Source organism: Perognathus longimembris, chromosome 21, assembly GCF_023159225.1.
Source record: "Perognathus longimembris pacificus isolate PPM17 chromosome 21, ASM2315922v1, whole genome shotgun sequence".
Taxonomy (NCBI): Eukaryota; Metazoa; Chordata; class Mammalia; order Rodentia; family Heteromyidae; genus Perognathus; species Perognathus longimembris.
In genome coordinates, this window is record NC_063181.1 from 13,810,874 (window position 1) to 13,836,757 (window position 25,884).

The following is a 25,884-nucleotide window of genomic DNA, read 5'->3' on the forward strand; positions in this document are numbered from 1 at the left end:
AGTAAAACCCCTTTCAACCATTAGCATACCTTTAAAACATATGAGTGAATCACAAGAATTTAAAATAAGACCTAAGGGAAGTGAGGGTAATAGTGGGAGGGAAAGGGCAAATGGAGAGTGTGAAGCGGGGTGAATATGGACAAAATATTTTGTATACATGTGTGGAATCAAGAATCAGGGAATTGTAAGTCCTAGGAAGAGCAAATTCTCTCAGAAATCTGAATTTACAGGAAACAGATCCTTCTTAGAGTATCCAGAAACACACACACACACACACACACACACACACACACACACACACACACACACACACCAAAAGCAAAAAACTCAGCCATGTTGACAGCTTAATTCAGCCCAATGAGATACTTTAGCTCTCTAGAACTATAAGGTAGGTAATCTTGGTTCTTTTAAGCCATGAAATCTATGGCAAGCTGTGAGTGCAGCAACAGAATAATGACACAGAGAGCAACTGCTTTCTTTGTTGATCACCTTCTCCATGCTTCAGGGACAATGAGAACAAAGGGTAAATTTTATTCATTGGACTGGGCTGGTAGCACACACACAAAAAGGAGATGAAAACTGGGGAAGAGAGTAACTTGTAAATCATGCTCATATCTGTCTTGAGTAGGTCAAATTTGATAACTAATAGCAAAATTTTAAGTAAACATTTTCTTTAAAAATATATTGGTATGTACAGTATGATTAACATGAAAGTTATTACAGGTGAAGACATTTAATACAAAAATCTTGAGAACCTATTAGCTACTATGACCAACTCCTTTTTAGCATTCAAAATGCATTGATTCTGCTTTGCTCAATTGATTGCTCTTGGTTAGAAAGTTCATGAGGCATGGAGACCAATTCGCTTAAATGAATGTGTTGAGTCTTGTCACTGGAGATTTTAATTTTTAAGATTGATGCTCTGAGCATTTGGAAAACTTATTAGTGGCTTCTATAATGCGCCTTTGTTTCTCACAATAATAAATTACCTTTAATTTAGAGTTGTGACAAACTTAATCTGCTGCAAAGTCAGGTCATAGATTTGATTCCAATGAGTATTTACCTCATTCTTGTGTTGTTGTAGTCGGCAATTATTTGTTTTCTTTCAGAACATTTGAGCCAGTTTCAAAGCCACTGATTATGTAAGTGATATTGTTTTCAATCTACATTACTTCATGACTTTCATGACATCATGTACTTAAACCTACTGTGAATTTTCAATTGTCAGACTAAGTAGAACTAATCACCCTCATGTGCATTTTGATTAGCTCAAATAATTGTGCTTATTTAAGTAGGTAAACAAATTCTAAAGCTTGTCTCTAGGAGAACCATTTTACAAATTTTTTGCTCATTTTATATTAATAATAGTGAAAATATAGGATAATTTTGATCATATGTGGGAATATCACAGGTGCTATTTATTACCAGTTTGATGCCTTCTATAAACTATTTAAGTCTAAAAGCAGAAAGCAAAATTACTGTATTGTGCAGATTTTCAGCAAGATAAGGAAAGTGAATTTTCAACTTCAGTGGACTTTTTAGATGAAAAACATTACCCCATACGACTGCATGGTGACTACTGTAGACAAACTCCCAAGAATTCAGCCATTCAAACTATTTAGCACACGTTCAGGAAGTAGATTAAGGATTATGTTATACCAGGCATTTAAAGATAGAAGAAAAATAACCCTAAGGTTGATACCTTGATGAAAAGGAGACAACTGAAATAAAAAGAATGATCTTCTTTCCTTTGCTTTCCCAAGAGAAGAGTACTTGCCCTAGAAAGCACGATTCTTAGAATGTCTTGGTGGCAAAAAATGCTTTGCTATTTGCAGCATATAAAACAGCTCTGAAATTTCCAGGAATCTAGGATTAGAGAAGATCTGGAATCTATAACCTCTCTGTACCTCACTTTGACAATAAGAAATAAAAACAAAATAGACACAATGAAGACCACAGAAGCTTCAGTTTTTCATGGTACAGAAGCAATGAATGATCTATTCTTACCCTAACTGATGACAGATAATGCTAACCATCTCATGCTAATGGTATGTGAAAAATCAAGTATTTCTGAGGGGAATGAAAGCAAATATGTTCGGTCTTTATACCATATAAGTGTGTGTGTTTTAGCAGACCCAGTGCTTCTTTGCATTCCTCACTCTCTCTAATCTGTTTAGATAAAATTTATGAATCATCTTTTGCCTGGAATTGAAGCTTGATGAAAGTAGATATTTATCTACGTACATGCAAAACTAAAAGATTTTTTAATGTTAATTGATTAAATATATGCCTTTTCTATTGTGTAAGTCAGTATGGCCAGATATTGACAACCTCATCTGGATTGACATAACCTATAATGGCAGAGATATAATGTGAGTCTCCTATGCAAATATTACATATGATTTTCTACCTTAAATTTATAATTGTTTTATTTATTCTTTGATAAAATGACTGTTAACTGAGAGAGGAGGTATAGAGATAACTGACAGCTTCTTTGCTTGATTAAAGCATATTCAATTTGAATAAAATATTTAATATTCTTTATTACAAAATATGTATATAATGTATATTTGATCAATGTACTTGACTTTATTGAGGTCTGCAGTTTTATTCTTTGTTTGGTGCAAGTTATTTTATAGTAGATTATATGAATATTTTTGCGTATACATTGTTGATTGTAACTTTATTCAGGCTTTTGAAGTTAACATATACATTTACCCTAAAGATCCTGTTAAGAATTTTCTCCTTTTACATAGGGCCCAACTTTCCACCAAGCCATATCAGATATTGAACTTTAATTTATTAATACATATATTAATGTATTATTATATAATATATCAATATGTTAACTTAAATATCAATATACTATATTAATACATTAAATTAGCAATGAAAAACACCAGTACTGTCAACTGAATAATTTTTATAGATAAATAACAGTAGTATGTCATACTAATATATGTTGAGATAATAATTGCAATAATTGCTAAAATTATATGACTAAATTTCCACCAATAGTAATTAGTATTTAGGAAACAATTTCTATATATGGTCACCTTGATTTATTATGTATACTTCAATCCCAGATACACTTGAAACTAAGACTTCTCTAAGACCCAGGCTAATATATCAACTACCTAAGTGATCCCTTCATTTTAGTACCCCATTTCAGGTGCTTCTAAAGTTATCTTTATGGAAGCTAAAATCCTCTGCTAACCAAAGCTGTTCACTGCACTAATGGTACCTTCACAAGTTTTACTAGTTGCTTATGAGACCCAGATACTACTATTCATGATTCCTCCTTCCCTTCCCTTTGTCCAATCTGGCCTACAAATCTGCCTTAAAATCACATGTCACGTCCATTCTTGTTTCACTACCTCTCCATCACCCCAACCCAAGCAAGCCATACCACTGATTTGGATTTCTGTGTTTAAATTCTAGATAATTTCCTGTATCCAAACTCATTTGCAGACAGATCACACAGTGTATCTAAAAATTCTTGTTCCTTTCAAGTAGCCTTTTTTAGATCCAGTTAGTTCTTCTCAATCCAAGTTCATGCAAACATGTTTTACCATGCACTACTGGCTCAGTCAAGATGAAAGAGAAATGAATTGGACTAGGACAGCAAATAACCAGGACTGTTAAGAAACATAATTCAGTGATTCTGAAAAACCATATCCACTGCCCTGTTCCTTGTTGATAGTATAAAATAATATTTGACAAGGCCAGCTAAAGATCTGCATGAATAGGTAAAGCAATCTCACTTCAACCTTTTAAATATCCCTCTTGGTTCTTTCCTTTCTCTTGCTATGTAAATGGAAAATTTATTAGGTTGATGCCATTGTAGATTGAATTATACACCTGAATTTTTAAAGATTTTGATAGTTTCTTAAACTTAGTATTGTCTCTTAACTCGAAGTATACTATGTATTTTTCCAAAAATATTGGAAACAGTATTTAGATTTCATAAGAACCTTCTTTCTCAAAAAATATTGCAAGTCACAGTCATAGGAGGACTGAACACAAGCATTTTGACTTTTAAAGAAGGGAAAGTTTTTACCTATAGCATTTTAGACAAATTAGTGTGTCAAAATTCATTTGCATAGTGCTGACATTATCGGTTGATATAGGTTCATGAAATGTTGGGATGAAAGATATTTAAATTACAAAATGTCACAAGCACCTTTAAGAACAGCTTGTCAACAAATAATATGATAAAATGATGGGAAATGCTATAATCTTGTATTGGGGAATACCTGATCATTTTCATGAAAATAACACAATCACAGCACACTGTAAACTTAATGACTTCACTATTACCATGGCTACTGAATTATTCAATTCTAATATATTTACCTACACTCTGGAGAAAATTTATTAAAAAAAACCCCTAAAGGTTCCTGTGCAGATTTTCACATTTTGTGACTGCATATTTTTGGAGAAAATAAAATTTTAAGTATGTCAAAACAATAAACATAAGACAAATTATACATATTTACAATGAAATATTGCTTACTACGGGTCATTCAAAATATGTTACAATTAAATAAGAACAATCATTTTAAACTTTTTTTCATTCCACAAGTTTGCTATTGTATCATATTCTCTTGCCCACACTTCGCTAAACATTTAGACAAAGAACCATTCCCCTATGTCCATTATACATTTGTATCAAGACCACATTGGATACTAAAGTGCATATAAGTCAAATGTTATTTAACATAGTAAAATATTTAATACTTGTAATCTTAGTACTCCAGAAATTGAGGCAGAAAGAGAAGTTTAAGTCTAGCCTAGACTACATAGTGAGCTCCTGTCTCAAAAAGAAATGTTATAAAAGAAAGAATTCAAAAGTTTGGATTGGAAAATGACTTAGCAGAGCCACTATAGGAAACAGTCTGTAGGTTCCTCAACAAAGTGTACATAGAAATTTAATGTCATCATTTCATGTCATGTCATCATTTCCACTTCTGGAAATACATCCAGAAGAAATGAGATTGTTATGTACAGTCAGTCCATGCTCACTCATTGCATGAGTGGATAAAGAATGATGTTACAACCTTTAAATGTTACAACCTTTAAATGTAAGGAGCGCTTAGGACTGAGTACAGCAGTAATGTTCTATAATCTCGGTTAGAAGATGGAGATAAGAGACCCCTGTTAGGAACCAGTCCAAGCAAAAGTTAGGGAAACTCTGCCTCAAAACCAAGGTAGGGAATGGGGTACATACCTGTAACCACAATTAAAAGGGAAATAGAGGAAGCTAGATGGTCAGAGCCTAACCCAGAGAAAAATATGAGGTGCAAATATTGTTGTTGTCCACAATATGATTAATCTTGGATAGTATGCTCAGTAAAGTAAGCCTGGCAAGAGAAAGATACATACAGTAACCTATCATTATCTTTGGAATCTAAAGAAGTTGAACTCACTGTGAGGGTGTGCAGAATGGTGTTTGTACAGGGCTGGTAGAGTTTCAGGGTAGGAGAAAAAATACAAGCTAAATTTGAGAGACCTGGCCCAGTGGTTTATGGTAAAATTATTTTAAAATGGCCCCTGTCTACATGCAGGAGAGCATTGATTTCTAATGTTTGCCAACTTCTATGGTGTCAGTATCCCTACAAATAGCAATTTTTAACTTTCAAACAGAGTATCAACAAACACCGAATTGGGCATGCAGTCTCCAGCTCATGCTTTGCAGCTCATCAGACTACTAGGTAGATACTAAAGATAACACTCAAAATGATACTGCAGGAATGGTAATATCCATGGTATGGCAGCTTCGATATTTAAAGGTAAAACATTAATTTTCATTACATTGGTCTGAAAATTGTTCCTGTTATTTCTTTGTCACTTCAAACAAAAATCCACTTTACCAAAGGAGCTGGTCATTTCACTAGGACAAATGTTCAGGTAGTATACCTAAACTGTGTGTGGCATTCTGGGCTCTTGATACACTTCACAGAAAGAGCGTAACATGGACAAATGAACTCACAAACATGTTTCCAATTAGACTTTGGGGCTTGCTTTTACTGCCAGATAATTAGCTTAACCCATGAGCCCTGCCCTTAGAAAAAGGAGTCACAGTTGAGAAAATTGTCTAGAATTCTCTGTCAAAATTAGTTATAATTTTAGTCTTTCAGAATAATAAAGCTTGGTGCCAACATCTTTCTCAATATGTAAGGAGAAAATTAAATTAACTGAAGTATCTCCTATTAACACAAAGATTATCGTGTAAACTGAAATTTAATGACTATGCATGGATCATGAGATAAAATAATCATAGTGCTAAGTGTTATTACTGACTACAGAATTTAAATGGGTCAATTCTCAGCTTGTGAAAGCAGCAAGACATCATCTCCAGTTGAGACAATAAAAGAGACAACATCTAAATCTACAGAACAACTACTACACTTAGAATCACCTTACAGAAATTTGAGTTTATTAAAGAAAAATGCCTAACCTCCTCCCTATTCTCTTCTGTGTGAAGTTCCAGAAACACTCCTAAATGGCTTCTATAATACTATTTTCCTATTCAAAAATAGAGAGGTTACAGTTACATGAATCAGGCATAATCAGTATGATTCTTTTTGAACCACCTTTCCCTTCCATGACTCTCACCTAGTCTTTTCCTCCCATGTTCACCCATAAGATACCCAGTTCATTTTCCACATATTGTCTAATGAGTACAATTGTATTTGTTGATCTTTGTTCCACCTTTTATGTGCCCTCCTTTATTCTCCCAAATACAGAAAAAGAAACAATACAATAGGAAAAGTGAACAAATGGGAAAAGCAACAGTGACAACTAAAGATCATCTCTTATTTCCTTTTTTGGGGGCTGGAGTTCATTTAGCAGAATATTGTTTTATATGATCATCTGTCCATAGCTATTGAGCCTTTGGCCATGACTGCTACACTTAGCCTCCTTTGGCCTCTGTATGTTAATGACTAGGGTCCTATATAATTCCTCATGTCAAGGTTTTATTTATTTTTCGGTCGTTCAATGTGTTTACTTGCAGACTTAAAGGCATATTCTAACCATAAATGAGGGAAACCCTGTAGCCTATGTTTCTTTGGCTCTGGCTTAATATTTTCCAAGTCTTCCCATTTCCTTCCAAATGGTACAATGTCATTCTTTTGGATGGATGAGTAATATATATATATATATATTATTCTCTCTATATATAAAAATATATATAATCATATTTTCTTGATCCACTCATCCACTGAGGGACATCTAGGTTTATTCTACATCTCGTCTATGGTAAACAATGTTGTAATAAACATGGTTGGAAAGCAGTATGGAGGTTTCTTAAAAGTCTAAACATAGAGCTTTCCCATGGCCCAGAAATTTCACCTTAGGGCATTAATCCAATGACCACAAACAAGGCCAAACTAAAGCCACTAAATCTAATACCTTCAATAATCAGCTGAGGTGTATGTACATAGAAAGTATGGATGTAATTTTTGTTTTTCACTCACGATTCAAGAGTAACCTTAAGGTCCTAAAAGCTATAAGATACCCATTTTCTTAATTCTTTTCATTGCTTAAGCTTTGGTTTGTTAGTCTTCAACATGATCTGAGTCATTTTTCACCGAACTGTGAAAATTCACAGGAAGAAAACAGTTTGCCAAAATGTAAACATTCAAAAAATTGGATATAACTAAAGCCTTAAGAGGAGAATATTTAGGCATGTATTTGACATCAATTCTAAAATAAAAAAAAGAGAGAGAGAGAAAGAATCTAAAGCAGAACATTGATTCTACATCAGGGACATTTCTAGATATAGATATAAATAGACATCACAGATTCAGTCCAGTGAAAATACAGGAACATGTTACTCATATACAGTCATTTTGGCAACTTAGAGCTTCGCATAAGCAGAATTCATTTTCCTTCTCAGTTTTGTGTGTCTCTGCTGGAAATAGATGTGTGCCAGCTAGAAAACAATGCATGATTACACATTTGCAGCAAAACCTATGTGAAATATTTGGTAGATTTACTCATAAACTCCTCAGGAGTCCTGGCTTGGGTATCTTCTATCTTGTAATTGAAAGTCAATGTAATTATGTACAATAGAATAAGTTCAGACAAGGTACAAAATGTACTGAGAGTAGGTTGACAGTTTGTTAGATATAGAAGTCACTTTCTATAGACCAAAAGCTCGTCCTCTCTAGGGTGAGAATCAAATTTATTCTAAACCTAGCACAACGTTATACTGAAAGATAAAGGACTTGGGCATTCAGTTTCTCCACAGGACCAGCGAATAAGATAGTCATTCATCCAATGTTGGAGGAGGTGTTCTGAGTTACATATGAACTTTAGGCATTGTTGACTTGCCTGGATAGATAAATTGAAGATCTATAGCTCCAGGATCTATTTATTGATGCACTTTAAGCTAGAATAAAGCCTTACATTAATCCATGGGAGGGTAGATGAGTCAATGAATCTATGTGGTGACATTCTATGACCTTTCAGGGTCATCAAATAGGTTTGTTGGAAAGTCTAACTGCAGAGTTTTCTCCCTGAGTTTATCCATCCTCCAACTGCGTTTCCTTTTACATGTCCCCAGTGCTCATGGCTACCTGTTCTGTAACAGTTTCATTTTGACCTCACTGAGAACGACTGTTACTTAAAATAAGGACTATTTTTGGAATCCTGATTAAAGCTGTAACCAAAATGTGTATCATCAATTATGTTCACATCTGACATGTTCTGATTATAATAAGTTATAAAACAACAAAATGTCCTCCAGAATATTTACAGATAGATTTACAAGTTTAATTCAAGATTCATTTGTGTGTCCTTAAGAAGTTAAATCTTCAAACACACAAATAAGGATGCAATTATTTATTAGACTTCTAGTATATGGGCCAAAGAATTAACCCACCTTCCTTAAGTCAATAATCACTTTAGAAAAGAATAGCCTCAGAGGAATAGCTTGACTTTTTCCAGTTTATACGCAAATGGATATTCAGGCTAAAAATATAATACATGCATTATTGGGACTCAGATAAGATAAAGGTCAAAACAATGAAGTCACAATCATAAAATGTATATGCATTTTTGTATGTTAATGATACTTTAATTCTGACTAAGGAAATATTAAAGCAACTATAATACTCCTTAGTTTAAAAACATTTTTTATAAAATCATAGATATTTTATTAGCTTTGTTGACCATTGCAAAGTTGCCACACACAAAAATTTGAATTCTAGTTTCTGAACAACTCCAAGATGACTCGTTTTTAGAGAGAGTGTTTCCTTTCACAATTACATTTAAAACTGCACAGCTAGATCATGAGCTTTTAGTATTTTTTAGAGAGTGACTGTATACAAGAGAAGATAGGCATTGTGATTCAACAGTTACTTTTTTTTTCAAATTTTTATTATCAAACTGATGTACAGAGAGGTTACAGTTTCATATACTAGGCACTGGAAACATTTCTTGTACTGTTTGTTACCTTGTACCTCATACCCCCCTTCCTCCACCCTCTTTCCCTTCCCCCACCCTGAGGTGTTCAGTTCACTTACACCAAACAGTTTTGCAAGTATTGCTTTTGTAATTGTCTTTTTTTACCCTGTGTCTCTCAATTTTGGTATTCCCTTTCAATTTCCTACTTCCAATACCAGTATACATGGTTTCCAATATACTCAGACAAGATTACAGAGATAGTGTAGGTAAAACCACAGGAAGATGATACAAGAATATCATCAATAATAGAAGCTACAGATACACATGGGACGTTGAAAGTAGTTACAACTGTGATATAACAATCGTTTCCATAACATGGACTTCATTTCATTTAGCATCATCTTATGTGTTCATAAGGGTATAGTGATCTCTTGTGATCCTCTGCTATGACTTGCCTAAACCTGTACTAATTATTCCCAATAAGGGAGACCATACAGTCCATGTTTCTTTGGGTCTGGCTCACTTCACTTAGTATAATTTTTTCCAAGTCCTTCCATTTCCTTACAAATGGGGCAATGTCATTCTTTCTGATAGAGGCATAAAATTCCATTGTGTATACGTACCACCTTTTCCTGATCCATTCGTCTACTGAGGGGCATCTGGGTTGGTTCCAGATTCTCGCTATGACAAGTTGTGCTGCAATGAACATTGTTGTGCTGGTGGCATTACTGTGATTTTGTTTGTGGTCTTTTGGATAGATACCCAAAAGTGGGGCTGCTGGGTCATAGGAGAGTTCTATATTTAGCCTTCTGAGGAATCTCCATATTGCTCACCAGAGTGGCTGAACCAGTTTACATTCCCACCAACAATGAAGTAGGGTTCCCTTTTGGCCACATCCCCTCCAACAATTGTTATTCTTAGTTTTCTTGATATATGACATTCTTACTGGGGTGAGATGGAATCTCAATGTTGTTTTGATTTGCATTTCTTTTATGGCCAGTGATGTAGAGCACTTTTTCATATGTCTCTTGGCCATTCTCATTTCCTCATCAGAGAAGTTTCTTTGTAAGTCTTTAGCCCACTTGATGAGGGGGCTATTGGTTCTTTGCGGTTTTGTTTTGGAAGAAGGTAAATTTTTTAGTTCTGCATATATTTTAGAGATGAGGCCTTTGTCCATTGAATGGCCGGTAAAGATCTTCTCCCAGTCTGTGGGCTTTCTGTTTATCATGCGAGCTATGTCCTTTGCAGTGCAGAAGCTCTGCAGTTTGATGCAGTCTCATTTGTCCAACCTTTCTTTGATTTGTAGCCTTTCTGGGTCATTGTTAAGGAAGATCCGTCCTGAGCCAAGGAGCCCGGACACAGCAAAGGCAGTACTCAGAGGAAAATTTATATCTCCGAGTGCAACACCAACAAACTGGAGAAATAGCAACTCAATAATTTAAGGAAGCACCTTAATTTCCTTGAGAGAGAACAACAAGCCAAACCCCAAGTCAATAGATGGAAGCAAATAATTAAAATCAAATCAGAATTAAATCAATTAGAGATGAAAAAAACCATCAAAAGAATCAACAAAACAAAGAGTTGGTTCTTTGAAAAAAGCAACAAGATAGACAGACCCCTGGCAAACCTGACCAAAAAATGAAGGCAGAACACTCAAATAAACAAGATAAGAGATGAAACAGGTACCATCACCACAGAAATAACCGAAATTTAGAAAATAATAAGGGACTATTTTGCAAACCTTTATGCCAACAAATTCAAGAACTTGGAAGAAATGGATGATTTCCTAGAAAAAATTCATATCCCCAAACTTAACCATGAAGATTTAAACCTTTTTTTTTTTTTTTTGGCCAGTCCTGGGCCTTGGACTCAGGGCCTGAGCACGGTCCCTGGCTTCTTCCCGCTCAAGGCTAGCACTCTGCCACTTGAGCCACAGCACCGCTTCTGGCCGTTTTCTGTATATGTGGTGCTGGGGAATCGAACCTAGGGCCTCGTGTATCCAAGGCAGGCACTCTTGCCACTAGGCTATATCCCCAGCCCCGAGATTTAAACCTTTTAAACAGACCCATATCCAGTATTGAAATAGAAACGGCAATAAATGATCTCCCAGCCAAGAAAAGCCCAGGTCCAGATGGATTCACTGCAGAATTCTGCAGACTTCTACAAGGCCTTCAAAACAGAACTCACACCAGTATTTCTCAAACTCTTCAATGAAATTGAAAGAGAATGTTCACTATCAGACTCATTCAATGAAGCCAGTATAAACCTCATCCCAAAACCAGGCAGGGACTCGTCACGGAAAGAGTACTATAGACCCATTTCCCTGATGAACATAGACACAAAATTTCTCAACAAAAATCTGGCCAATCAACTTCAACAGGTCATCAAAAAAATCATACACCACGATCAAACTGGATTCAGCCCAGGGATGCAAAGTTGGTTTAATATAGGCAAGTCAATTAATGTAATCCACCACATCAACCGGAGCAAGGTAAAGAACCACATGGTTTTATCTCTGGATGCGGAAAAAGCGTTCGAAAAAATCCAGCACCCATTTATGCTAAAAGCCCTGGAAAAACTGGGATTCCAGGGAACATTCCTGAATATAATCAAGGCAGTTTATGACAAACCAACAGCAAGCATAACTCTAAATGGTGAAAAACTAAAGCCATTCCCTTTAAAATCAGGAACAAGGCAGGGATGTCCACTCTCTCCCCTGCTCTTCAACATAGTACTAGAATTCCTAGCCAGAGCAATTAGGCAAGAAGAAAATATAAAGGGGATCCAAATAGGAAAAGATGAAGTTAAACTTTCTCTCTTCGCAGATGACATGATCCTATACCTAAAGAATCCCATAGACTCTATCCCCAAGCTACTAGAGCTGATCCAAAACTTTGGCAAAGTTGCAGGATATAAAATAAACCCTCAAATTCAACAGCCTTTCTCTGTGCTAACGACCCGAAGACCGAGGCTGAAATCAGGAAAGCAACTCCTTTTGCAATAGCCCCCAAAAACATAAAATACCTAGGAATAACCTTAACCAAAGAAGTGAAAGACCTCTTTGATGAGAACTTTAAAAGCTTGAAAAATGAAATTAAGTCAGAACTAAGGAAATGGAAAAACCTCCCATGCTCCTGGATTGGGAGGATTAATATAATCAAAATGGCAATATTGCCAAAGGCTATCTACAAATTCAATGCAATACCCATTAATATCCCAATACCATTTTTTAATGAAATAGAGGAAGCAATCCAGAAATTCATATGGAACAATAAAAGTCCTAGAATAGCAAAAACAATCCTAAGCAGAAAGAACAGTGCTGCAGGAATTACAATACCCAACTTCAAGCTGTATTATAAAGCTACAGCTCTTTGGAATCTTTGTCTTTTGTGTTTGCTTCCAAACAAAGCTCTCAGCTTTGGTTTTACCTTACCTTCGATGGTTGATCTTACCAACGAGGAAACTGTATAGAGATATCTTCATTCCATTAAGTCTAGATGGACATTTAAAACTGTTTAAACCTGTATATATAAAACTCTCATTTGCTACATAGCAACCATTACTTCTCACCCCAATCTTCAACCCAATGCAGGTACCAATGATCCATCTCCTGCCTGCTCTGCCCCATGTGCAACTAGTCTCCAAGCACTAACTTCATGCTTGACCAAAAGTGGGTTTATGCCTGGCTCAGTGGTTCATGACCATAATCCACGCTACTTAGGAGGCAGAGATCAGGAAAACCAGTTTAAGGTTACCTTGGGAAAAAAAAATCACCTATTGAGATTCCATCCCAATCAAAAAGACAGTCATAGCGGTACATGCCGGTCATGTTAGCTATAGAAAGCCTTAAGTAGAAGGACAGCAGTCTAGGTTGGTCCAAGAAAACCAAGAGACCCTGCCTGAGAAATAACAAACAATAGGGCTAAAGCATGACTCAAGTGGTAAGAGTGTCTGCTTAGAAAACTCAAAGTCGGGGTGGGAATATGGCCTAGTGGCAAGAGTGCTTGCCTCGTGTACTTGAAGCCCTAGGTTTCATTCCCCAGCACCACATGTATAGAAAACGGCCAGAAGTGGTGCTGGGGCTCAAGTAGCCGAGTGTTAGCCTTGAGCAAAAAGAAGCCAGGGACAGTGCTCAGGCCCTGAGTTCAAGGCCCGGGACTGGCAAAAAAAAAAAAAAAGAAAGAAAAGAAAACTCAAAGTCCTTAGTTCAAATCCCAGTGTCATAATCAAAAAAGTGAGTTTGAGAGCTGGAAATATGGCCTAGTGGTAGAGTGCTTGCCTAGGATGCATGAAGCCCTGGGTTACATTCCTCAGTACAGAAAAGGCCAGAAGTGGTGCTGGGCTCAAGTAGCAGAATAGTGGCCTTCCTTGGGCAAAAGAAGTTCAAGGACAGTATCCAACCCTGAGTTCAAGCCCTAGGACTGGGGGAAAAAAGTGGGTTTGTACTTTTGTTTCCGATTTTGGTAGTACAATTTTAATCATGTAGTCTAACAAAAACAGATAAGGCAGAATTAAAGTCTAGATTATGCATTCTACCCAATGAAGGTACTTTGTAAGAAGCAAGTTTAGGATATGGAAAATGGATGGAGAGAGCTGACTTTTCCTTGGTTAGCAGAAGAAATGGCACATTCGTTTTAGAAACAAAACACCATATTCAAAGAGACTTTTAATTGTAGTCAAACAAAGTCCCCTGTTATCAATTAATTCTACGTTGGATTTTACTGGGTTTGTAATTTTCAAATTTGTCATTGATTTACAGTTGTATTAGAGGGGAACATAAGGAGTTTACACCTAGGTTTTATGCTCATGCATATTTAAGCTGCTTCATAATAAAAATATTTATTACTGAAAAAAAAGAAAATGAATATGTGATCTGCCTAAATAATTGCAGCATATATGGAATTTTACCTGATGTTACACTATCCTACATTCACCAAATATTTGCCACATACCATTTTGTACCCTTTATGGTATCTTTCTCTCATAGTTGTTGAATTAATAGCATGGTATAATAAATAACAGAGGGCAGTGCCATCAAATACAAAGAGCTAGTGACTGGTCAGGGGCATAAGGACTGAAAAAGATTTGTAGAGTAAGATGAAGATTTTTGTCATTGGGCATAATAAATTTACATTGTGTAATAGCGTGTAAACAAATTTTATTTAAAAGTATTAATAAAATAATCACTGAATTTTCTCATCTTTCTGATCACAGGACTTGCTTTCCATTAAGAGGCAGAAATTCCTTCCATTTCTGAATGGAGAGAATAAAAACAAAGCTTTTGCTCTTTCAGAAGTAATAAAAAAGCATCCTAGGTTTTTATTCTTATCTTTTAAATACAATTACATCTTTCTGTGGGATAGTTAAACCCCTTGCATCTCTTTTACAACATAGAAATGTCTCTAAAGTCCAGTCTGATAGTACTAACACTGTAAACACGCCAAGCTTCCTGACATGTTAAGTGTTTAAGCTAGGAAAACAGGCTATAATTATTGGAATTTGTCTGTACAGTATGAGAAGATTTTAGAAAAATGATGACTGATATAATTATAATGGTTTGTGAGGGGGAAATGTTCCTAGGGGAAGAGAAAAATATGTATTTTATATTGGTCATGTATACATTTGCTTGTCTAGGAAGAGTAGGTTCTTTTTTGGACAGGATCACTGAGAAGTCTAGGAAAGGTTTATTTCTCAGTTATCTCCCAGAGATTCAACATTGTCACCTTGACCCACTCTTCTCTTTTAACATATATAATATTTTCAATTTGTCTGTTTTCACTTACCTACTGTGTACCTGCTCTTCTGTTCTCTGTCACTAATGAATCAGCCGTTAGGTGTCATGACTTCTTGATGACATCTGTTCTTCATAAGAAGTTAGACTCCTGGACAGCTCTGCAAATCCAGCTCTTTGATGAGTTATTATTTTATACTATATTTGGATTTTTCTGATCATTGTGCTGAGATTTTACTTATTTTATCTTTCACTTTCATGGGTCAGACAACTACTATGTTATTCTTTTGTTCAACCCTATTGAATTAGTCCATTTTGTGAAAGAGCTGAAGTAAAAAACTTGTACAGGAAAGAGATTTATTTAGCTTAGACTTTATTTTGAGCCTAACAGTCCAAAGAACATGCATGAACTTTGATGAGGAGCCACTAGCTCTATTAACTTATGAGTGTTACAGAAAGTAAGGTCAGTGATGTGTGCAGGAGGGGCTATTACATTGTTAGGAAACTAGAGCAAGACTGAGTCTCTTAAGAAATACATCACTCTCTTTTGAAGTCGGGATCCAATAATCTAAATCCCTCCCATTAGGTTCGACCATCAAAAAAATCCCACCACCTGCCAATAATAAGAAACCTTAACAAATGTATCATTGAAGGAAAAAACAGATCTAAACCAATCATCCTTCTCACATCCTTCTCACAATCCACACTGCGTTCATTTTATTCCCAGTAGCCCTGAAGTCTTAACTGAAGCCATCATTGCTTAAAGGTCCATCTCATATACTTCTAATACACAATGGCAGAATAGACATGGGACAAACATGCCTATTTTAAAAAGGAGAAATAACAAGTGGGAAGGAGTGGGCCACCCAGAACAAGAGCAAAACACACAAGAACAGACCTGTATTCCTGAATCTCCAAGTCTAGCATCTGGCACACACAGTAGAACCTCATTGTCTCTGAATGCCCTTGCCCTATGGCAATACGGGTTCCAGATCAGAGAATTAGCATCTCTGTCTGGCCTGTACACTGCCTTCACCATTCTTTAACAAGTTCTTCACAGGGCTTGTCACAGTATAGTACTGAAGTTCTCATTTTAACACCACCTTACACCCTACCAGTTTTGCCTCATCCCATAAGAATAATGTTTGTTTTGCTTTTTTATATCTTGAATGATATGAGGACTACTCTAGTCCCTGCCTCTTAAAGGGCTCACTGTATCTTAATATCACCACATGGGAATCCTTGTGATGCTGAAGTGGGGGTAGAGAAGCAAACTACATCCAAACTTTTGTAATTACTTTTGTGAAATTTCTCTCAGTTGTGTTATATAGTAGAGATCCTTTTTTTTCATTCTTAGTTTAAATCTTCTGTGTGAATATTCAAGAATTTAATTATATGTTTTTTACTTGGTAGACATTTGAATAGTATCCAATTTAGAGCTATTATAAATGAAGCACCTAAGAGCATTTTTATGGAGATTTTTTTGTAAGAACCAGCTAAAATTTAGAATGATACAATGTTACTACAGGTATGTTTATGTAAACTTGTAAGTAATCCAGAGAGATTGAAAATGTGGCTCGCAATTTTCACCATTGTCTAAATACTTTTAATGATGATTTAACTATCTCTTGTATTGGGTCCACTTTGTCATTAACTAGAGGCCCAGAATAAAACATTAGCTGTGTAATGAAAAAATCAAATAAATTACCAAACCAGGTACAGTAGACATGGTAATAATCACCGTATTTCAAACTTTACATTATTTTCTAAATATACAGGAGAAATGATTTTCATATTTCCCCAAGAATGATGATGATGAAAAATGACATGTCCTATATAAAATGTAAATCTTGTAGCCAAAGTTGACCTCATTAGCCTTTTAGTGTATGGATATTATTCTGCTCAAGTGGTGGCATAACCTCTGTGATAGTAATATGGAAATCTTGCTTTTTTAGGTCAGGCAAGCATCACTTTTTTTCTTCCTGTTTTGTCAATGGCTCTAATATTCTAATTCATTAAATATCCACTTAAGAGACACACAGAGAAACATATGGTCTGTTGAGTGATGTAGGATACATGTTGAGCTTCAGAATAATTAGGAAAACAATGAAGTAGGAAAAAATCACTGTGAAATATAGCAGACAACTTAACTTTGGGTGAGAAAATGGCACTGGAGGTCAGTGCTTTGAACGTCAATTATTATTGAATTGAAAAGATGGAAAACTACTGCTTAATAATGATTTGTGAACAAGACAGTGCTTGATAACACAGAAGTGTCTACAGGATGCATTTTTATTGACTACTCCATCTTTAAACTGTTGGGAGTGCAAGAAACACAAAAGGAAATCTATAACTTACATGAAAGTGCAGAGTTACATAATTTCATTTACTAAAATACAAAATGAAAAAGGAAGGAACATAGGGTAGATTTATGGTGAATTGAAGAAGTTGCCTTTGAAGAGAATGTCAGTAAATGAAATTTTGGTCTTTCACTGCAAAACAATTACTCTGTTCCAGGTATTATTCTGAATAATAGAAGAGAAGTAAATAAAACAGATAAAGCCTGAAGCTCATTCATAACAAGAATGATCCAGCAAACAAGAAATTCTCAAATAGTCACAAAGAGACAAGATAGTACTGATCAAGAAGAGGAGTGAGGGAAATATAGATATCAAAAATAACTATGAGGCAAAGCTGACAGGATTTACTACATATAACTGAGAACACAAAATATGGTATGCTGAATTGGGCACATTACGTAGAACTTACAGTATATGTAATATATATACACAAATCATATATATTTATGATTATTACAAAATTATCATTGCATTTAGATTAAGTTTCCCAGCTCTATAGATCCTGAAAACAAGAGGTAACACTTCAACTGAGGCTCTTGGCAGCTCCTTCAGTGTTTAAATGATCACTTTACTTGATTATCTAAATACATTTAATACATTATTCAAATAAAGAAGCTTGTTTTTGTGTTCTTAATGAAGATAGGTTGAAGAGTTTTATTTATTAGAGGTAGGAAAATGGAAAATACAAGATAGTTTATCTTTTAAAATTCACAGCATGAACACATTCATAAAAGCAGACAAATTATTAATTCCTTGCTGATTTTCTGGCAATGTATGAACATTTCCATTTTCAAAAAAATCAACTAGAGGAATATGTAATAGTCCGAACAGTGATCAAGATACTAACTCTTTCTTTTTTCATTTGATTACCCCTCTTTGTATCCCCCCCTCTCTTTCTCTCTCTTGCATGTGCCCACTTGCTCTCTTCTTTTCTCTGCCTCTTTGTGTGTATATTGTGCGTGTGTGCATGTAAATTTGGGGCCCTTCCTTCCATTTCTGTTTTCCTATTCACTTCTACAACTTTTTTTAATCGTTCCTTAACTGCATTATGATCATTACTTTAATCATATACTCTGATTACTTCTTCATTTCCCATTCTTCTCTCCTCTACCTCCCATCTCTCATTACTCAATCTCTATCAAAATCATCCTTGTGTTTTTCTATACATTTCCCTTATTTTGAAATATAAACAATATCTATTTATATTAATCAGAAAAGAAGCGGACAGATGAGCAAAGTTTCCATAACTTCAATAGTCCAACATCTCCTAATATACAGACAAGTATCTGCTTACTAGGATGTAGACTTCTGTTCAATGAGAGGGAGAGAGAAAGACAGATAATGGCAGGACAGACAGAGAAGAGAGAGGGACAAAATAGAAAAAAGAAAGTCACACAGATTCAATTGTTAAGCTTTCTGCCTGCCTAACAATGAGTTTCTTACCTCTATTCTCTAGTTCCCTAATATAGGTTTGTGTCAATGCGTTTTCCATTTAGTTTAAGCTATTTACTTAAATTTCCATCACTTGTTAACAAAAGTAATTCATGTTATAACACAAACAAATCCATTTTGTATCTCTCTTTTTTTTTTAAGATAGCCTTTCCAGGGTTGCTTTTTTGCCTTTGGGGGGGAGGGGCTGGCAGCCACAGGGATTATTTTAGTCTAAATCTCAGTTGCATATCTGTTCCTATTTTTTTATTAATTAAATTTTGTTAAAAGGTGTTGTGCAAAAGGAGTACAGTTACATAATAGGGCAGTGAGTACACTTCTTGTGATATCTTACACCCTCGTTTATCTTTCCCTTCCCTAGATCAGGTAGGCATATATACAATACACAGTATTCCAAAAACAGATACAGTAGCCACGTGGCATACGCCAAAGGAAATTCACCTAGAACTTTAAATATAACATGAACAATAGAGTTTGTTTATCCTTGTCTTATATGATCATACATATATAGCTTTGGAGCCATTGTGATCCACTGAGAGGTCTATTTTAGAGCTTTTTATGTTTAGTAGTTGTTTGGTTTTAGTTACATAATATAAGGTCGCTGACCCAAACCTGTGGGAAATACCATTTGATAAGAAGTTTTTTGTTTCGCAGACGTGCTCTCTACTGCCCCCTCCCCCAACCTTAACAGTCATATATCAAGGAGATCATGCCCCTTTGTTTTCTGTATTCTAGGTTTGTCTCGCTCAACATTATTTGTTCAAGTTCGGATCATTTCCCTGCGAATACCAATATTTTATCATTTCTAATAGCTATGTAGTATTCCATTGTGTATAGGTACCACATTTTTTGGATATCCATTCATCTGTAGGGGGCATCTGGGTTGTTTCCATATTTTGGCTATTGTGAATTGTGCAGCGATAAACATGGAGGTGAAGATGTCTTTTTTATATCCTGAGACCTCTTGTTCAGGATAGATGCCTAGGAGTGGTATGGCTGGGTCATAGGGTACGTCTATGTTGAGCTTTTTGAGGAACCTCCATACTGTTCTCCAAAGTGGTTGTACTAATTTGCACTCCCACTAACAGTGGAGAAGGGTTCCTCTTTCCCCGCATCCCCTCCAGCATTTGTTGTTGCTTGAGTTCAGAGTATAGTGTTCTTATTTTTTTATGCCTTTCATTCCATCTACATTGCTGTCTGTAAATCTCAGGTGAAACTGTAGAAAATGGTAAAGATGTGATGCAGAAGCATAGACCCCATGAGCCGCAAGACCCTGGGAAAGAAAGGAGAGACTACATTCTCAAGCATGAAGGGGAGAAAGAGCCAAGAACCCCAGAAGAAGGCCTGGATAACTGAAACGCCCAAGAGAACAGACGATGACAAAAATAAAGTAGGGGACAGTTGATTGTGAAGCTCCAGCCACAGGTCCCCAGGGGCAGAGAGGAAACCTCCATCTTTCATCACAAGGTGGGGGGGGGGGGGTGCGGCTCAGGGGATGTTCCGGCCAGTTCAGCTGACCCACCTGAGGTACAAAGCCTATCTCCTGGTAGGTTAAACACACAGTGGGAGAATTTGGCAGGATGGTGACTTTCCCAAGGCTGGACAAGGCACACATTCATCCCCATATCTTGGAGAATTGGGGCGAGTAACCACTGCACGAGAAAGCTCCTAGTTCTAAATTGAGGCAGTCAGAGGTCCTGGAAGCAAGGAGACTTTCTCAAGTGTCTTAAGATGCTTGACCTTGGATTAGGGAGAGAGATGGTGAGAAGCTGCTAGTGCGGGTGAGACTTTAATACATATGAAATGAAATAATGGGAGAATGGGAAGCAAAAAAAAATGTTTAAAAAGCAATAGTTGCTGGATCCACACAAACCTGTGAACAGTTTCCTTCTTTGAGAATCATTTCAGGAACAAAGACCAGAGTCCTCAGCTGGCAGGATGCTCAGGCCCTTGGCACTGCCCACTGCCTATAGAGGTCAACATGAAGAATTAAGTAATTAGCTAATTCATTAATTAATTTCAGCTATGGGGCTTGAATTCAGGGCCTGGGCTCTATCCATAAGCTTTTTCTCTCAAGGCTATTTCTTTACTACTTTGTGCCACAAATGCCATTCCCTGTGTTCTGGTGGTTAATTGGAGATAAGGGTCTCTCAGATTTTCCTGCCCAGGCATTTTGAACTGCAATTCTCAGATCTCAGCCTCCTGAGTATCTAGGATTACAGGTGTGAGCCACTGACACCTGGCATGTAGGCAGAATTTGAGGCTGAAGTCCCTTAGAGCCTTTGAGGGTAAGGGTCAATCACAGTTCCAATAAAGTTTTACTGGTAAATAAATCAAGTGCATATGAGAAAACAAAGTTACCATCAGTCACCTGTATAGATTCTTGGAAATACCAATTCCAGTCAAATACCTGCTACCAATAAAAAAAATTCATATGAATATCTCTATGTATTCATTTGGGTATAATACCAACCAACTATGACCAAGAAGATTCTATATTCTTACCTTGTTTTAGACTTCAGAAAATAAGTAGATAAATCATGCTTGGGAATAACTGTTATGTGAAATACAATTGTGTATATAGAAATGTACTCTTTAACAAAATCATTTATCACCTTTATGCTTAGATGTTAGTAAAAAATCTGCTTTGGTTTGAATGTTGTACCATTTTCATCAATGATTTCTACAATCAACTGTAAATGTAGAATCTTACCTAATTTCTTTTAAGAAGAAGCATTGTTTAGAAAAGTACTTGCCCCAGGATTCATACTGCCTGAAGGAAGAATGGTTGTAAATAGGTTTGGTTACTAAAGAGACAGCTGATCCCAGAACAGAGCTTGGTCTTTTGCCTATAGAAGAAGGGCTGTTCTGCAAATGGCAATGCACACAGAGGCATGAACCTAGTGGTTCTTTTATTAGCCAGACAAAAAAATATGATACGCAATCCATCCTCCAACCTAAGTGTACCAGTACAAGCATGTCAATGAGAATACCTGCTATGGGGAAGACATACTCTGGCAATGTTAAAGATCTCTCAATTCCAGAAGCAAAAAAAAAAAAAAAAAAATACCTGGTAACTCTTATTGGAAACAGCTACAGCCTACATTTTAAAGTAGAATTGATTCCCATAAGCACAAAACAGACTCATCTCAAGTTTTCTGTGTACAATTTAAAGAGTGTAACTCCTTAGTGGTTCAGGACAAAACTGTTCACTTTCAATTTTAGCAGATTTCAGCAAATGGACCATGTCTTTTGCTGACTGGAAACCCCAATAGTGCATAGATGACTACCCAGGGTGTAGTTAGCACACGGTAGTTGATGATGAAACTAGAATTTTTTGTAGTGAGGATCTGGGAAAGGTTTCAGACTCTTGATTTGGAGAATCACCAGGAGAAATTTCCTACTGAAGAATGATAACCCTCAGTTAGGTTAGGGTCTGGTTAGGGTCTGGGATTGATGTTCATCAGAAAATAGTGCTAGGTTCTAAACAGATGGTTAATTTGACCTGAAGAATTTGATGAAAATAGGCAAATGTTGCTAATCAAAGTAAAAGAAACAAGATGACTGTGGTATTGCTGTTTATTTTCTCTAATTGGTACAGCACACACATAAGAAAAGATCACAGTTATAATATGAATTAATGTAATAGAATAACTCATAGGTTTTTCAAACAGAATAATATTCCCAATGATATTAACAGACATACAAATTGAGTAGAATATGTAGATATTTTTCTGTTTTTCAAACTTCAGATCCTAATGCTTCTTTCACTTTTTCCCCCAGATGATTGTAATTCATAAAGGAAATCAAATCTTTGAAACTAGAAGATTCATAAGTTGATGCCAATAAGTCTGTGATATTTTGTATTTTAATTGTGGTAGAAAATGTAAAGATAAAAATGTAGCATTTTTGCCATTGTTCGGTATGATAAAGTGGCAGTATTACCTCCCTACTACTGAACAATGGTAATGATTTTCCACCTCTAGAGCTGTTAAGTAGCAACTCCCAAAACAATGTAGAATTCAAGAATTTCCTATCCTTCACTTGCACCCAAAATTGTTTCCCTTATTACTCCTTATTTTTCATTTTAGTAGAGAATGTGCTAAGAAGTAAAAACGTTTAATCATTATAAACTGTTTTAAGCACAGCAAAAAAGTTAAACATGAAAAAATATGTTAAAATCTAAAGATATATCTAACTGTAGTAGAACATTTACTAGCGACAATATAGTAGTATGTGATACAAATTAGTGATAAGATAGGCAGGAAATTCTATTTAATCAGCAACTATAAGTTAAATTTCTCTCATACTAACAATAGGATCCATTCTCTTAGTCAACAATTTCTTCACATACTAACTTTTACTTGAACTAAAAGAATATAAATGAGCTTGAATTAAAATGCTCACCATTATGTGACTGATTTTCAGAGAAGCCACAAGGATTTTATGATCAATGAAAAAAAAAAACATTGAATTAAGTACAATGTAAGAGACACTATATTATATACTTAATCATTTCACCCTTAGATCGAAGTATTTCTATAAAGTCTAGGATATTAGTTCTTCATATTTTTTGTGTAAGTATGTTGTGGCTTCTCCATCCTCCCTCCCACTCCACGAAGATTCTAGAAAGACTGCAATCAAATACACTTGAATTTTCAGTTCTTTGTTTCAGTCATTGGTGCTTAGATGTTGACTGTGCTAGCTGTTCTTGTTTGCTTTGTCAAATATCTAACCGAATTTAGAGAATTCTTAGAAACCTGCAGTAGTGGACTGCTGTGTGGTATTTTGGAGTGATTTTCTGCTTAAATTGGGCATAAGCCTACTAAATTGAGAATCAGAGAAATTGCAGAGGGAGTATTGGTTTCTTGGTGGCTCCACATCAAACCCTGTGGAGTTCGGATGAGGCTCAGGAGGAATGATCTTATATAGCAGGCTTGGAATGGCAGACCTCATTCTCCAGCACTGGCATAAGGAAAGATATTTTTCCATCTACCAACTGAGTGCTGCTTATTATTGACCCATAAGAAAACAGCTACATTAACTTATGAATTGTGCACTCAGCAGGCCTAAGTGTAGAAAGGAAATGACATTTTAATGCCAGTAGATAGATTAGCCTTTCTTCTCACGGAGCATCTTTCCACTACAGAGAGATTCTTAGATGCTGCCCAAGGAAGTATAATTGGTTTGAATTAATGAAAGCATTGTAATTTGCATGAAAGTATCTGTTGACTTCCTTTATCTTTAAAATGATAACACACACTAATAACACATGGCCCTGGTTTTTAAGTAAAGTTTTTTTGTTTTGTTTGGTTTTTTGTTGGTGGTGGTGTTTAGCGGAAGTATCTTTTTCACAATGCTGGTAACATTTAGTTAATTAATGCACAATGATGTCACCTCATCAGGTAGCTCTTGCTTTCCCTAAGCTTTTTGCTGGCTGATATGTTAAATCCCACTCAATTCATTTTAAATATTTAGCTGGGATGTTCTTACACTAGTAAGATGCTTTGGTTGGGTCCTGTGAATGAATCAAAATCCCTCCAACTTCCTGTGCCATCATCTGGGGTCTGAGGAAAAGAGATAGATGATTTACTGGTAAGTATCTTGTGTGGGAGAACCGTAACCCCTCAGATAACCCCTGTGCCTTCTTCTTATCATCTTGGAGAAAGCAACCAGAAAATCAGGGCACATCTTAGTTCCTTCAACTCCAGTAATAAAATGATAACAGCTTCTCTAGAATTCCTACTGGGAGATATACTGAGACAAGGTGAACTTAGAACACAGCTATGGCCTGCCAGTGTTTTGGCTAATCACCCCTTTCTCACTTCCTGCTGTAATTTTCCTTATTTAATCTGAAGCCAATGTCTATCATAGGCATACTGATGTGATATCTTCCCATAGCTGCCATGTAATGAAACCTTCTTTCTCTGTCCTTCATCATGTCTCTTCTTTTGGCATATGGGGATGAGTAAGTAGATCTAACTTATGACACATAGATTTTAGGCTTGGCTCTAAAATAGCTCATTTCAAAAATCTGGGCCTTTAAGTAGACTTTATGAGTCAACCAATATAATATAAAGTATCTCCTAACTGCTTTGATGGTGTGTGTGTGTGTGTATATATACACATGCATACCTACATATTTAATTGGAGAAAAATCTATCTATCTATCTAGAAAGTTGAAAGGAAGAGTTCTCAGCCTTTGTGGTAGAAACTAGAATTCAATCATCAGTATCAGTAGGTGCCTGCCATTCATGTTTAGCTATAACTCCTGACAGCATAGATTTCTCCAGACTTTTATATGTACTTGCTTGCCATGATTGTTTTGATATTTGGCTGACAAACTCTATCAGATGACTGAGAGGAGGAAATGCCAAAGGATGTTACAAGCAAAATAAGATGACAAATGGGTGTGTTACCATTTTAATGCTTCGTCTTAATGCTACTGAGTGTGTGGGTTTGTTCTTTTCCTATCTGCCTCATTTGATTAACTGAATGCCACTTTAAGTGTGTGATGCTTCAAGATATATGCAGTCAAATTTCTTAATAAAATGCAGTTTCTGTCATGAGAATGCATTGAGTTTCACTTAAGTTTCATTCTTTAGCTCCAGAATGAAAGTGGACCTGTGTAATAACAAGGGAGATAGAACCTACCTTTGACCAAGTTTGTAAAATGTGTATTAATGAGGAAAAGAAGAACATTGAAGGCTATGATTTACTGGAAGAGTCTACAAATATACTGTTTAGTGTTGTGAGAATAAAAGGGAATTTTAGCAGAAAATATTCACAAAAATAGAGTATAATGAATTAGGTAATGTGTCATTATACTATCTTTTAGGGCTGGAAATATGGCTTAGTGGTAGAGTGCTTGCCTTGTATACATGAAGGCCTGGTTTTGATTCCTCAGCACCACATATATAGAAAAATCCA